Below are 16,430 nucleotides of genomic sequence, written 5' to 3' on the forward strand. Positions count from 1 at the left end.
TCATAGAATATGAACCGCATTCACCGTTTACAGTTGCTAAAGTTGTATAAAAGTTACAGATCGAATTTGGTAGGCCATCCATCATCACCTCTCTCACATTTTAGTGCTCTTGGGGATGTAACAGTCTTTCCCATGCTGCCTAATGTGAGTGGGCTTCTGTATGATTAAGTGGTGGGTACCGGTGTGGTTGAAATGGTAAAGGTTAATGTGCGCAGATGGAATGGGGCCTGCAGAGGTTTTCAATTGACTCTTCCATGCAAAGAAACACAGGCAGTGTGTGCCTAGATAGATTCTTAACACAGAGTCTGTTTCATACTAAAAAAACACATTTCTGAACGGACCACAGTACAGTATCAGACATCTCTCTAGTACTTCCTGGAGGGAAGCTCATACATTAATATCCAGTCATTGGATTAAGTGATTAATCTTAGGCTGAGTGTTGTCTATTGTTATACCTGTCTCTCACAGAACATGGCCGGCCATCTAGCTATGACATCCCCAATGAGAGGTTGATCCCCTATGATCTCCTTTCTGCGCTTGGAGAACGTGGCAGACATCAGCTCATCTATCTGCTGGTTATCTGGGTCTTTTTTCAGCACTTCCACCTGAATTGGATTGCACAAGCACAAAGGACACATACTAAGACAAAATAGTAGGCTTCAAAGACACAAAAGCAAAATCTAGGTAGTTAGTATAATATAGGCAGGTATGTATGCAGTAATATTAGTAATATTGATGTGCATGTGTGGGTGTATGATGTACCTCCATCATCCTCCGCTTTTCCTCCATGTCTTCATCACTCAGTCCTTCAGGGGGATCTGGACAGTAGTGGACCTCGCCCTTCTTTGACTTCTTCATACGTGGTCCCTTGGCTTCTTCTCCTTTTCTTTTGTTGACCCTCACCTCTGGGCATCCAGCTGCACTTAACTTCTGTCGATAGTTTCCGAACTTAAACTTCAGGCTGTGGAACCAGCCGTACCAACCCTTTCCAGACCCTGGCTCTTTTAGACTGGGATGCTTCTCCACAAGCGCTTTGGCAACATTCTCATAGTGTTGCCTCTCAGGATAAGGACTAATCTTTGACATGCTGTCTGCAAGTGTGTCCAGGATATCAGTTTTCATACCTTTAGGAATCACCAGCACAGATCCATCTTTTGCATATCTTCCATTTGCTTCTTGCAGCGTGAGTTCAACATCATGTGAGAACTCTGGAATCGGGAAGGGCTCAGGCCAGTGCTGGGAGTCAGATTCCCCACTACTGAGAGATGGAAGGCTGGCTGTATCCAATGTGGAATCCGAGCAAGCTGCATCAGTTGTGAACAACACTTTCAATGTTGCTCTCTCCTCAGGAAGGTCTCGGATGTCGGTCAAATTGGTCAGCTGATCCTTGAACGCAGGGTCCTCAAATTGTAAAATAAATCCACCTCTCAGGCCAAGGTTTGCACGCAACACCTGGCACAGTGCATCAACACTGGGGGGGTGATTTCGATGGAAAGGCGCCTGATATCAGTCTCAGAGAGGACAACTCGCAGCAGCATTGTGGATCACTTCGGCCTGAAATTTGAGAAGAAAAAAGGTTTAATTCATTGTATATATACAAACAAATGGTTACTACTGAAAAGATTTGGAAAACACTTCAAGAGGGTTAAATCTTTTGGATCAGGCTGTTAAATTATATTTTGCAGGACACCCAACACCTGGGTTGCTCCTAGAGAGATTTGGGAAACATTGCAAGAGGGTTAATTCTTCTACATAAGGGTAGAAAAACACAAACTTACAGCAGCCTTAATTCAGCAAGAATGTTCTAGGAGTGGTTAACAGGCGACCCTGGACAAGGTATGACACAAGTGGCATGTAGTCATTGAGATCCTCTGGTTTCACCAAGAGACACTCAGCAGGACTTTTCTTCACAAGATGGTAACTCCTCAAATGCTCCACATAGTAAGTCGAAAAAGGTTCAATGAAGAAACAAACATGACCAGCCAGCACAATGCATATTTCCAAAATCCTTCCGAAGTTGGGTAGTCCACTTGTACTTCCAACAGAAAGTATCATTCCCTTTGAATACTGCGTTCCATTTAAGAAGACATTAGGGGTCAGTCCAACTGTTTCAACATCACTGAATCTATTCAAGATTGCTAGTCTAAGACCACCATCTAAGACTCCCAGGCACACATCAGTCACTTTTGCTGTCTAAATCTCAGGCTTGAAAATGCTGGGCATTTCAAGATAATATGCCAGCATAAGTTGGTGTCTTGAGGCAAGGGTAAGCAGAATGTTTTTAAAGTTATTGGCATCATGCACTACCTTCTTAAAGAAAGAATGCTTAGCCTCAAACCTGATTGTCCAACACTCTATTAAGGGTCCAAATCTTTGAATAAGGCAAGGATAATGTTCAATAAAGTGATGTTTGGGGCGCAATTTGTAATCCGGGAAAACTGTCAGTAATAACTGTCTATGATCCGATATTTTGGACTGCAAATAACACAATGAGTCTTCAGTGTGATATGGAGTCGCTAAGAGCTCAACCAAGTCTTTCAGCTCAAGGATTACTTCCCATGTTTGATCCCCTTCTGGAACACGGTGGCCGATGATGAGGGTAAGGAAACGCACAAGACTCCAATTTTCGTGGCCGTTACCACCTACAGTTCCACTCTTTTGAAAAGTTGAAAGAATTTTCTGAGGACAATTTGTCTTATCAGAGAATTTAAAAGGGAAGCTCTGTATTTCACTATTAAGCTCTTCTAATGTGAAATACTTCTTTGAAATCAAATCTGCAAGGCACAGACTTAGTTCTACAGGCACAATCCCTTCCAGCACATCGTGTAAAAAATCAGGTGGAAAGCCTGTGCATGTGTGAAAACCTGTCAGGCTGTTGAGAGGGCAGTCTCGTTTCACACCATCAACAGATGCAAGGTCCGTCTGCTTCAAGACATTTACAGCTTCATCAAATGATTCTGGTGACCTTAAAACAAAGTTCCCAGTTCTAACATCACATGTTTGTATGTCTTGACGACTAGCTAGAAAAAACCTACAAAACTTCTCAACATTGAAAGACTCTTGGAATCCACCTAAGGAATGTGCTGCCAAGTTGTCAGCAGCAACGAACAAGATGGTGCCTTTAACATTACACCCTAGTTTCTCTACAAACACACCTACTGTTGAGACATTTAATATCTTCAATCAGTGGCTTCAAAACACGATCATAACCATAAATCCTGACATGCTCAGCCTTGCACAGTAAAGCAAGGTAGATTGATTAGAATGCTGACTTGTATCTAGAGGGTAAATTGCCAATAACCCAATACACACCACAGACTTTATGTTTTTTTTTTTTATGTGCCCAAGGGATTGCAGATTTCAAAGTCGTCAATATACAAAGTAATAGCTACAGTTAGTTCTTGACCTGAGAGGATTCCATCCGATTTATAGAAGTCACCATCCAGAAAAGACTTGTAGTAGCCAGACTGTTCAACAGGTTTGTTTTTCCCCAGTGCTTGCAGTACCTCTTCTTTTTTAAGAAGATCTGAAAGTAACTTTAGAATAGGGATATAGATAACAGTATGAAACTTTTCTTGTCTGTTCAAAAGATATTCGACAGGTTCAATAACACTAAAATTCTTTTTGTAATATAACTGTCTTTTGTAGTCTGTGCCTAAAGATCCTTCTCTTGAAAGGAAATTAAGTGGGTTAGCACTTTGAAATAGTTCGGTCAAGGATGTCAAACATTCCTCAGATGTGCAATTATGCTTCTCCAAAACATTCTCAATTGACTCCCTAGTTATTTGTCCAGCACATTTTCCAATATCAAACAAATCATCCACAATTTCTTGAATCACAGACTTTGACACATGAAGGACGGCTTGCAGTCGAAGGAAAAGGGATGCAATTCTGCACTCAACTGACTTCTGTGTAGGCTGAGAGTCAGGTTCAGTCACTGAAACATCTGGTGACTCTAAATCAAAGTTATCCTGTTCATCATTGACAGAAGCTTGACTTTGACAATGAATAATAAGTTCAGGTTTGAAATTATTGAATGTAGAAGACTGATGATATCGGCTTCTGTGAGCAATAAAAGTCGAGACTACTCTAGATGTAAAACAGCACCCCTCAATTGGGCAATTCACAGTCTCTCTTTTTATCAAATGTCTCTTTAAATGAAGAAAATAATGTTTGATATTGGTTGGCGATGAAAAAGTACAAAGTTCACAACGAAGTTTAGCAACGGGACTGGTTCCTTGTTTGTGGTCCGTCAAATGTTTTAAAAGTTCAACATGGGATTGAAAGACGGTAAGACAATTCGGGTAAATACAACTAAAACCTGTTCTTCCACGTCCATGCTTGTCCTTGTAATGATTCACTATAGTCTTTTGAATGTACGAGGAAAAATTGCAAAACTTACAAGTCCACTTCATCAAATGAGTAGCTGAGCCTGGTAAATCATGAAACACACAAAACAGAAGAAAAGTTTTAGCTGTTAAGTGATGTGAATTGCAAAAATGAACAAGAGCACATTTCTAGGTAAGTCTAACTAACAAATTGGATATATGAATTGTTGGATTGCTCTTTAGCACTAGCTAACGCGACTGATGTTATGTAATAAGAAACAATAATGAGCTAGCAGCAACCGAGCGGCTGCTAATAATCTAGCACTAAGTTAGTTCGTTAGTATTGCCGCCATGATCGACAGGCAGCTAACGTTACTCAGCTCACACTGGCAAGCGGACCCCAGCAAGAACAACCGCCTCAGTGGTTCTCCAAAATTATTTTGCAGCCCTGGGCATGAACATACACAACCGTTCAAAAGTTTGTGGTCAGTAAGATTTTTTATGTTTTTAAAAGATGTATCTTCTGTTCACCAATGCTGCATTTATTTGATTTAAAATACAAACAAAAACAGTCCTATTGTGAAATATTATTTCAATTTAAAACAGCTGTTTTCTATTTTAATATTTTAAACTGTAATTTATTCCTGTGATCAAAGCTGAATTTTCAGCATCATTACGCCAGTCTTCAGTGTCACATGACCCTTCAGAAATCAGTACAATATGATGATTTGATGCTTAAGAAATATTAATTATTATAATCAATGTTGAAAACAGTTGTGTAAAATTTTTCTTCACAATTCTTTGATGAATAGAAAGTTCAAAAGCACAGCATTTATTTAAAATATAATATTTTCTAACATTATAAATGTCTATACTGTAACTTGTAATCATTTTAACATCCTTGATGAATAAAAGTATTGATTTATTTTATTTCTTTGAAGACTTAACTGCTAGCAAACGTGTTCTAGTTAACGTTAACGGTCGCAGAAATGTGCCTCGCTTAAATGACATCACAGATGTTGCACACATGGTTGCACATAATCAAAAGGTAACAAAAGCTAACGTTAATCACGTTATTGGCTTCATCAACGCACATTCTTAATATCTACAAAACACGAACACATACCAATAGCGAACTTGTCCACGCCAACACGACTCGTCTTGTCTGACGGAAAAATGAGGCACCCAGCCGATTGAAGTTTGATTGCTTGCTGGCGCGTAAACTTGTTCGTCTCGAGGCCTGGCTTCGTCGGTAGTCCCCCGCACATGCGCAAAGAGCTGTCCTCCACTCAATCTGATCAGTTTAACTCATCCTTGATGAATAAAAGTATTGATTTGTTTTATTTATTTCCCCAAAAAATAAAATAAAAATTCTTCCTGACCCCAAACTTTTGAACGGTAGTGTTTAATATTACAAAAGCTTTAGATTTCAGATAAATGCTGTTCTTTTGAACTTTCTATTCATCAAAGAATTTTGAAAAACAACTGTTTTCAACATTGATAATAATAATGAATGTTTCTTGAGCATCAAATCATCATATTATACAGATTTCTGAAGGGTCATGTGACACTGAAGACTGGAGTAATGATGCTGAAAATTCAGCTTTGATGAATAAATTACAGTTTAAAATATATTAAAATACAAAACAGCTGTTTTAAATTGGAATAATATTTCACAATATTACTGTTTTTGTTTGAATTTGTAATCAAATAAATGCAGCCTTGGTGAGCAGAAGATACTTCTTTTAAAAACATTCAATTTGACTGACCCCAAACTTTTGAACGGTAAATTATTGTATTTGGCCTTGACATACGGTCTATCAGAAATGGTGTTTTCTACAACAATTTACAATGAAAACTGGTATCGTCTCAGATAAAGCTTTAAGCGTCTCTGACTGAACTAAAAGACTGAACTGCTAGCAAACGTGTTGGAATAGAAAACGTTAACGGTCGCTGAAATGTACCTCGCTTAAATGACATCACAGTTGTTGCACATATCACGTTATTGGCTTCATCAACGCACATTCTTAATATCTAACGGTACAAAACACGAACACTTACCAATAGCGAACTTGTCCACGCCAACACGACTCGTCTTGTCTGACGGAAAAATGAGGCACCCAGCCGATTGAAGTTTGTTTGCTTGCTTGCTGGCGCGTAAACTTGTTCGTCTCGAGGCCTGGCTTCGTCGGTAGTCCCCCGCACATGCGCAAAGAGCTGTCCTCCACTCAATCGCAACACACCAAACACTTGTACCCCACTAAATTTAAAATGGCAAGTTCATTCAATCACCTGGAATTTGTGATTCATTGAAGTAACTTATGAACCTAAATTGGAAGATTGAAAACTCAAACAATTGAGTTGAAATTTCATAACACATTATTTTATGTCTGAGTTAATGATATATATAAGTTATCATAACTTTTTGATCAGATCATTTTTTACAGTGCAGTGAAACGTTTAAAGCTCATAGTGGATTCATAATGTAGTTGTGGATTGTGCCAGAGATACAGTTTCTGTTTTCTTTGGGTGATAAAAATCAAGATAATGAAGGTACAATGATGTTATTAGATGTAATACCATGATACTTTAATATACAGTATACTGCCATTCAAATGGTTGGGATCAGTGGGATTTGTTTTTAAATAAATTTACACTTCTTTTCTGCAAGGATGCATTTAATAGATTTTCATAGATCTAAAGGCATCTAAAGGTAAAGGCATTTTAAGAGATGTTTTAATTTAATGCTGTCCTTTTGAACTTACTATTCACTAAATGTCATGCCCCTGGACTCATTGTGTTGTGTTTCCCCTCCATATTGTGTCATTATGTTCAGGTGTGTCTTGTGATTAACGTTTGCCTTGTAAGTTGCAGTCAGTTCAGTGTTTGGTTGTCCAGTCTCATCGATGTGTTCGTGTGTTTCTGCTTTCTCCCTATGGATTACCCCTATGTGGATTATTAAAGACTCATCTTCTTTCATCATCTTCCTCGTTACGTCTTTCTCTCCCGCAGCACACACTAAAAGATCAATGAACTTTGAAGGATCATGTGGGACTGAAGACTGGATTAATGATGGTGAAAATTTTGCTTTGCTTCACAGGAATAAATGACATTTGAAAACACGTGACTTCTTTAAATTTACAAATCATACAAACCCAACAATAATATACTATGGTGAGTAATTGCAATATTCAAATACAATAATATCTATGTGACGTACTTCAAAAAGTAAAAAAAAAAAAAGTAAAAGGTAATGCAATGCTACTTTTTGTTTTTGTTTATAAAGATTTTCTCATTTGGATTCAGATTTTCTGTTTTACTTTAAAAAAAAATCACATGCATCCTTCAGTCACATGCATATGTATGCTATTATTGCCTTTCTAAAAATATGGTCACATAAAAAAATATTTACACAGTTTGACTTTTCAGTAAGGCTTTAAATGAAGGAACACATTCACTAATAACTTCCCTTGAGTTTTCTCTCAATAAACTCCTAATTTGCTGCTTAATGATAGCAAGTAAAGTAGTTTTTTGTAGTCATTATGTTTACTTATTGGGTAGGGTTGAGGGATCGACAATATAGTAATGCAGAATAAAGAATTAATGTATGCATTATAAATACTAATAAACAGCCAATATGCTAGTAATATGCATGCTAATAAGCAACAAGTTACCAGTGATTAGAGTTCTCTAATCTAAAGTCAATATTACGCCACTCTCCTGTAGAAACACTTTTATTAAGAAAAGTAGCAAGATCAAAAATTCCAGATTTCCATCTGTAGATGCCATATTAAAGTTGACCTTGCTGAGCTCGTGCATCCGCACCCACGCCGTCCTGTCGCAGTGCCCAGATAGGGTCTCCTGTCGTTGGGCCATGGCAGCCACCAGAACTGTCTGGGTTAGATTAACCTCGACATCTGTAATGAATCATAGCTCCTTCTGTCATTCAAAGACTCCTTTATAGGCCTGCGGGTCCCTTACTGCACCTTATTAACACACACACACACACACCTCTTCACACTCAAAAGCACAAACACACTATTCACCGAAAAAATATCCTATGTAAACAAATACCTTTACAAGAACACAAAAATCGCAGACTGCCCCCTACCACACACGCACTACTGAATTAAAAGTTCTTAGTTACAGTCTTATAACTTCACTTGAAAAATTCTCCCTTTTCCTGCAGATCCTACTAGACAGCTGCTCCTGCCTGTTTCTTTAATGGCTCGTTTGAGCAGCTATGTGTGTGTGTGTGGGGGGGGGGGGGGGGATTCCTTTCTATTGTCACACACTTTGATGTCTTCATCTTTAATTCCCTCTCAATTGTGCCGCATACACACACAACGTTAAATCCAATCTCTATTAAAATGTGCCGTAAGAACAATATGCTGCTCTGTGTAAGAAACAAACTCAATTCAAAGATGTTCAAGTAAGACAAGTTCTTTTGTTTATAAAACTTCCATTATATAAACATACATATGGCTATGTTCAGAATGCTAGCCAACTGCATATTGAACAGTAAACTCTTTTAACTGTGTGATTTAAAATGTCTACAGAGTTATAAACCATTAAACAAACCAACCAGCTATGAAGGGAATCCCAAATAAACCCTGCTATAGGGGTGAAAATAGAACTTTAATCAAATAAAAAAGTAAATGAATAAACTGTATTATTTACAAATTACAATTGTAGCTCTCGACATTTACCTATGGCTATAACTTATTATGAATCTAATTTATTTTATAGTCTCAAGCAGTCAGAAATCATGCAAAAGGAAATTAAGCAGTTTTACTATGATAAAACCATGGTTTATTTCCTGTAAGTGTAACAGCAGCAATTACATGGCATTTGGCTCCCTTTGCAGCCATTTGTAATAACATGTACATAAATTGTTTATTTTGTATTTGCCTACATTATGTATTTTAACAGTGTTATTATTAACCAATAATTATTGCCTCATGTTTTATATATATATATATATATATATATATAATGCATTTTAAGTAATTTTAAAGGCTATTGCTGAGGTCTGTTTTTATAGCAACAACAACAATAAAATATCACAGTATATTAATACTTCTTTGTAAATTATTATTTGAAGTAACAAAACCATGGTTAATTTGCAGTTACCATGGCTTCAAGAATGATGAATTGTTCGTAAGGGAACCTGAACCTTTCACAGTGCCTGAAAGTGATAAAAGGGCCTCGTTTTTACCTAAATGATTTATAATTTATTTTAATATATCCTATATAAAAAAATGTATAAGGTGTGCATTGTAGCTGACACCTAGATGAACACATTACAATTGTTTTATGACTGCAAGTCTTTCTCCTCAAATGCTATCGAGCTTCAAATTTGCGTTTGATATGGTGGCCGAGAAAGCTCAACATGCTGCAACTTAAGAAAACACATGCAAACTGAAAAAACATCAGCAAATGAAGAAAACATCTTCATCAGTTTGACAACACAAGTGTTGCAAATCATCACAACACATGCATATAACGAAACGTGCTGCAAATCACCACAACACATGCATATAACGAAACGCGCTGCAAATCATCACAACACATGCATATAACGAAACGTGCTGCAAATCATCACAACACATGCATATAACGAAACGTGCTGCAAATCATCACAACACATGCATATAACGAAACGTACTTCAAATCATCACAACACATGCATATAATGAAACGTGCTGCAAATCATCACAACACATGCATATAACGAAACGTGCTGCAAATCATCACAACACATGCATATAACGAAACGCGCTGCAAATCATCACAACACATGCATATAACGAAACGTGCTGCAAATCATCACAACACATGCATATAACGAAACGTGCTGCAAATCATCACAACACATGCATATAACGAAACGTGCTGCAAATCATCACAACACATGCATATAACGAAACGTACTTCAAATCATCACAACACATGCATATAATGAAACGTGCTGCAAATCATCACAACACATGCATATAACGAAACGTACTTCAAATCATCACAACACATGCATATAATGAAACGTGCTGCAAATCATCACAACACATGCATATAATGAAATGTGCTGCAAATCATCAAACTGATGAAGATGTTTGTTTTTTTTTATTTGCTGGTGTTTTTTCAATTTGCTGGTGTTTTCTTAAATTGCAGCGCTTTGAGCTATCTCGGCCACCGTAGTTTGAGCCCATGTGGAAAAGTAGCATAATTTACATATGATTTACAGTTTATTTTAAATATTATCAAACATTCAATTCAATTGTGCATTATAGCTGACACCTAGATGAACAATTACAGTTGTTTTTATGACTGTAAGAAAGTCATTCTCCTCAAATGCTACTAACGTTAGAAAAGTGTATACCAATATCGCATGTAACTTTAGATACGGTCCCTAAATTTGAGACTCTCGAACGTCGAGCCAACTTTATGCCTGTTTTTTTTTTTTTTTTACTTTTAGTTCTAATGATTCAAGGCATGGACTCCACAAGACCTCTGATATTGTATCCTGTGGTTTTTGGCACCAAGTCATTAGCAGCAGACCCAGACAGGGGTGTCCAATCCTGTAGTGATAAACAGAAGTGATATAATGTTTATTGGCACTTATGTTTGTCTTTGTCTTAATAAATTCAGTGGTCCCCGCAGTACTATCCAACCTCTATTTGTGGACATGATACTATAGCGTTATCTATGTAAATACCACTTTTTATGTTTTTAATCGACTGGTAACACGTCCATCTTCTCTATTGGATCATTACTATGTCATTACCTTTCTATGTAATTGGAACGCAGCATTAGCTCCAGGTTTCTAGTAATCCTAGTAACAAATGATGATCCGGTGCAGGTGTGTTTTATTAGGGTTGGAGCTAAACTCTGCAGGACAGTGGCCTTCAGGAACAGGTTTGGACACCCCTGCTTTAAGAACTACAGAGCTGCAAGATGGTGACTCCATGGATTGGATCTGTTGGTCCAGCATATCTTCTAAATCAGAGATCTCATTCCCTGCTCCTGGAGGGATATCATCCAGAAGATTTCAGCTCCAACCCAGGTGTGTTGGAACTGCAGTCTGCAGGACAGTAGCTCTCCAGGAGCAGTATTAGAGATCCCTGTCATAGATGCTTAATCAGATTGAGATGTGAAGAATTTGGAGGCAAAGGCAATCAAGTGCATTATCCTGCTGAAAGAGGCCACTACCATCAGGGAACACCACTGCCATGAAGGGGTGTTTGTGGTCAACAACAATCTCTGTTAGGTGGTATATGTTAAAGCAGGAGTTCTCTACTCTGGCACTCGAGGTCCACTTTTCTGCAGAGTTTAGCTCCAACCGTTATCAAACTTGCCTGCAAGTAACTTTCTAGTAATCCGGAAGACCTTGGTTTGCTTGTTCAGGTGTGTTTGATTAGGGTTGGAGCTAAACTCTGCAGGAAAGTGGACCTTTGGGTGCCCATTTACAGGCTGTTCTTCCCTGCTCCACTGTTGGTACGTAAGAACCACTTGCCCATTGTTCCTGTTTCCAGCACATACAATTCATGAACTGTTAGTAAGTAAATTTTATTTATATAGCACATTAAACATAGCAAAGCTATCCAAAGTGCTGAACAATGTAAAATAAAATTAAAAGTAAGAAGAAACATAGAAAAGAAGCAAACAATACATATAATATCATAAAACAGCAATGAAGTGAAATTTAAATGCTAAGGAGAAAAGATACGTTTTCAACCTCGATTTAAAAATGGTAATGGAAGGTGCAAGGCGGCAGTCTAGAGGCAATTGGTTCCACAGACGGGGGCAGTGTCTGAAAAGGCTGTCACCCTTGATTTTCAAACGGGAATGAGGGACAGATAAAAGAGCCCTGTCAGCAGATCTTAAAAGTCTGGGCCCGTATTCATAAAGAATCTTAATGCAAAAAGGATCTCCTAGAGACAAAATTCTAAGAAAATTCTTAGAATTGTGGGCGTTTACTCTTAAAATTAAAGAAAAAATCCTAGTAAAGAAAAAAGTAATTCAGAAAGCATCTTAACCCTTCAAAGAGGTCTTAAGGTTAAACTTGTTAGGAGCACAGACGAGGACTTTTAAGAGGCTTAAGAGTTTCTTTAGCAGAGGAGAAAATGGCAGAAAGACGAAGAGGCAGAAGAAATGTGTTGCAGACAATGGATGTCAGTGAGTTAATAAGACGCTAGATTAGATCGTGCAGGGATCATGTTTGTGACTTATTATATTATTGAAGACGTGCTAACATCTCCGACACAGCGCAGAAATGCCATAGCGCCAGAAATTAATCACTACATTACGATATTTGGCAACTGGGAAAATGCAACAATGCAATAGTGATGATTTGGGTCGGTCACAACCTTCTGTAAGCAGAGTGATCACACACACAATTACAGCACTTTCAGAACATCTTATTGTGTCGCAGTTCATTTCGTTTCCACTGGACATTCCCACCTTGCAGGCTCAAAAAACTGCATTTATGAATATAGCAGGCTTATAGGGCTCTTCTCAGTTGGAGAAAGTTATTTGATAACAAATTTTTTATATCAGAGATACATTCCAGAAATGGTTGAATGGAATCACCAGCTTTTAGCGGGAGGTACAACTGTGTATCATCAGCATATAAGTGAAAAGAAACATTGTGCTTCCTAATAATATCCCCCAAAGGGCGCATATATAAGTTAAAAAGAAGCGGTCCCAGAATAGAGCCCTGAGGTACTCCACTAGTAATTGGGGAAGATGATGAGGAAAACTTGCCTAGCTCTACAGAAAAAGACCTATCTTTGAGATAAGAGCTGAACCATCGTAAGGCTGTGCCCCCTGATACCGATCAGATGTTCTAAATGGCAAATAAGTATATTATGATCCACGGTATCAAAGGCAGCTGTAAGATCTGGTAAAAATGCAGTATTGATTATACTTGCATCAACTGCCACCAAAATATCATTGAACACTTTAAGCAAAGCAGACTCCGTACTGTGATAAGTAGAGAAACCAGATTGAAAAGGTTCTAATAAATTACCTGTATTTAAGACTGTGATCAGTTGTAACTGCACAACTTTTTCCAAAAGCGTTGACAAAAATGATAACTTTAAGACAGGCCGAAAAATGGTTAAAGCAACTTTCATCCAAACCTTGTTTCTTAAGCAAAGGCTGAAAAACCGCATGCTTAAAGCAGTTCGGAACCAGACCAGTGTCCAAAGATGAGTTAATCAACACTTGGGCCAATTACTGGAAAAGCTGCTTTTATGATCACGGAAGGAACAACATCCAGTGAGGAGTTAGTAGACTTCATTTTGTTAACGAAATCGGAAAGTTCTATTAAAGTGACATGTTGAAAATGGCAAAATAAAAATGGACTATCAGGCGAGTTCAAAGACAGGTCTGAGAGCTGTGAAGTAAAAGATAAGCGAATGGCACTCGCTCTGTCAACATAAAATGCCCAAAAGTTCTCACAGAGCCCTGCTGATGGCTCCCTAGAGAACTGGGATAATACTCTAGGTCTATGACAGTGTGAGGTTATTTCCTGTGTTGTTACCTTCTCTTCTCTAGATTAATGTGCTGCAGTTATGTATAAATCTGAATGTACAGTTCTCACCATGGGTCTCGTATAAAACTTAGTAGGCCCCTTCCTATAAGAAACAGTAAAAGGTTCATAAATTCCTATACATGTTAAAAATCCCTAGGTCTGTGCAAAGTTCATTTTATAAATCCCAGTAATATTTTTAATAAAATCTGATGTGCGCGTGGGAAGCGTCGTACCTTATTTTCAATTACTGTTCTGTGCGTACACAACATTTAGACAAGTCCCTCTTAGACTAGAGTATCTCAAGCCGATTTCTTTCCATTTCAAACATGAGCACCACAAAGTGTTTGATCTTCAAAAGAGGATGACCAGTGCAGGAAAGACAAGAGAGTGATAATCTCTCCATTTCAAAGAAGATGTGACATTTTCCAGCGACCTTATGGAGCATACAACACATGAAACAGTTTCATGACAAAGCAGGTCCTTCATGGTCATTACTGGTGGCATTTTTACCTTGATCTGCCCCATATAATATTACAAAAGACATGCGGATTATAAAAATAAAGACATAAATAGGTCTCTCAGTTCAAAATAAAGCAGGACCAATATCATCACATCAGGAACAGAAGAGTATGCTTCAACACTATGGCCACCTACTTCACTGTTGCGTGTCACTGTCATTTACACATTCACTTTACCCAATCAACAGGTCTGCATCTGCCTCCATTCTCTCTTCTCCTCCAGGGGCCTTTCAATCCAAGCACTTCAAATATGAATTTCTATTTTAGATTTTAGCCTAGCCTCTGTCCTGAGTGGAAGGTCTGGAACCAGGCTGGCTAAGCAGCAACGTGAGGAAGGGCAATTACCTTCTGCCACCCGACACTTCCAACAAAAACACCAGTGTGTAATTAATGAATGAATGGCGGACCTCTTTTTACTCTCTCACCCTTTCATGATCAGGGCCCCATTATGCGTGGACAGGAGCACCGGGGGCCAGAGCGAGAAAGGTTGAGATAAACATCTTTCATGAAATAAAAGAAAACCTCTCCAAATTATGACTGCTGTGCTTTCACCACGGCCCGTCGAGTATATCTAAGACCCTGCTCTAAAATATAGCTGAGCTCTTTTAAGGAAACACTACACAATTACAATCACTTATGACTGATTTCAATAGTTTGACATTAACATGTTGCTAAGCTAATTACAACATACTCTTAGTACACTAAGAGTATACTTAGTATACTAATACTGTATACAATTTTTTTTTTTTTTTTATGAAAACGTCTGAGCAATTAATGTGGAATAACATGAAAATTCACCTTATTTTCTAAATGCATGGATTATTGCAAATAATAGAACCCTGCATTTTTTGTTTTTTTTACCATATAATTTTGAATAATTTTAATCAAATTACAACTCAATCTTTTGGTAAAATAACAGATTTCCAATCATTCAGTCTGCTTGCTTATTTGCCTCCATTTTTGATTTGAACAGATTTCAGATTTTTTTCAGTCGAATGTACATCACGATACAAAAAAATAAAAAACCTGTCGATATTTCAGTTTCATCAAGACTTTAAGTAACTTTATAAATCAACATTTCTCTTGACTCATCAACCATTTGTATGATTTGTTTTCTTTTTAATCCACTGAAAAGTCTGAATTCTGGGATTGGATTTGACAAAACATGCAGTATACTATAAACCTCAGCAAGAATTATGTATTTTAGCAAAATCACTGCCTTCCAAAGAGGTTTTTAGGTGTTTAGGTTTTGAAACGAAGCCCAACTATGACGATCTATTAAGATTTTTATGGTTCAGGTGAGAAAAACAGGAGGGGATTAGAGACAAATCTTGGACATTGTACAATGTTTTATTAAAAAGTGAAGAAATTACAAAAAAAAAAAAAGTCCCCAAATCTTCCTGACCCTCCCTCCCTGACCCTTTCTTTTATATAACACGATTTCACAACTGGCAGTGACACTGAAGGGGTCTTTTATAAAAAATAAAAAAAGAGAGAAGTCTTAGAAAATCTGTGAGTGCGCAAAAAAAAAAAAGGGGGTAAGGATATCCTAAAAGTTTAGTTTCCCTACCAGGCCACTGAGCTACAAATACAGATGAAAACAGCTTTGACCACCACATTTACCTCCTAACTGAAAGAAAGCATTTACACCTGTGAGACAACTCACTTTCCAAGCCTACAAATCTTTTAAGTTCCGTTTCAACCCATGTTTAACCGATGAAATAAAACGGGTCACGTGATGGTAACATGCAGCAGAACGTTATGAAAATGATACTAAAAAAAGGTATACAAATAAATGTCAGGCCCACATAGGCCCCCACTATCATAGGGGGGGTTCAAGCAGAAACCTCCTTTAAAAATGCGTTAATAAAGCCCTGAGCAGCACATGCTGTGGACAAACATCTTAAACGGAGGCTTCCGTGGCTATGATCAAAAACCGAAATATAGTCAAAGCTTATTATTTACATTTTAATATAAAAAAGAAAGACCGTTACGGTATTTTTGATGAATTGATTATACACTCACATGTGGATGAATTAAGCAATTTGT

The sequence above is a fragment of the Carassius carassius genome, chromosome 13 (genome assembly GCF_963082965.1).
Source record: "Carassius carassius chromosome 13, fCarCar2.1, whole genome shotgun sequence".
Lineage (NCBI taxonomy): Eukaryota > Metazoa > Chordata > Actinopteri > Cypriniformes > Cyprinidae > Carassius > Carassius carassius.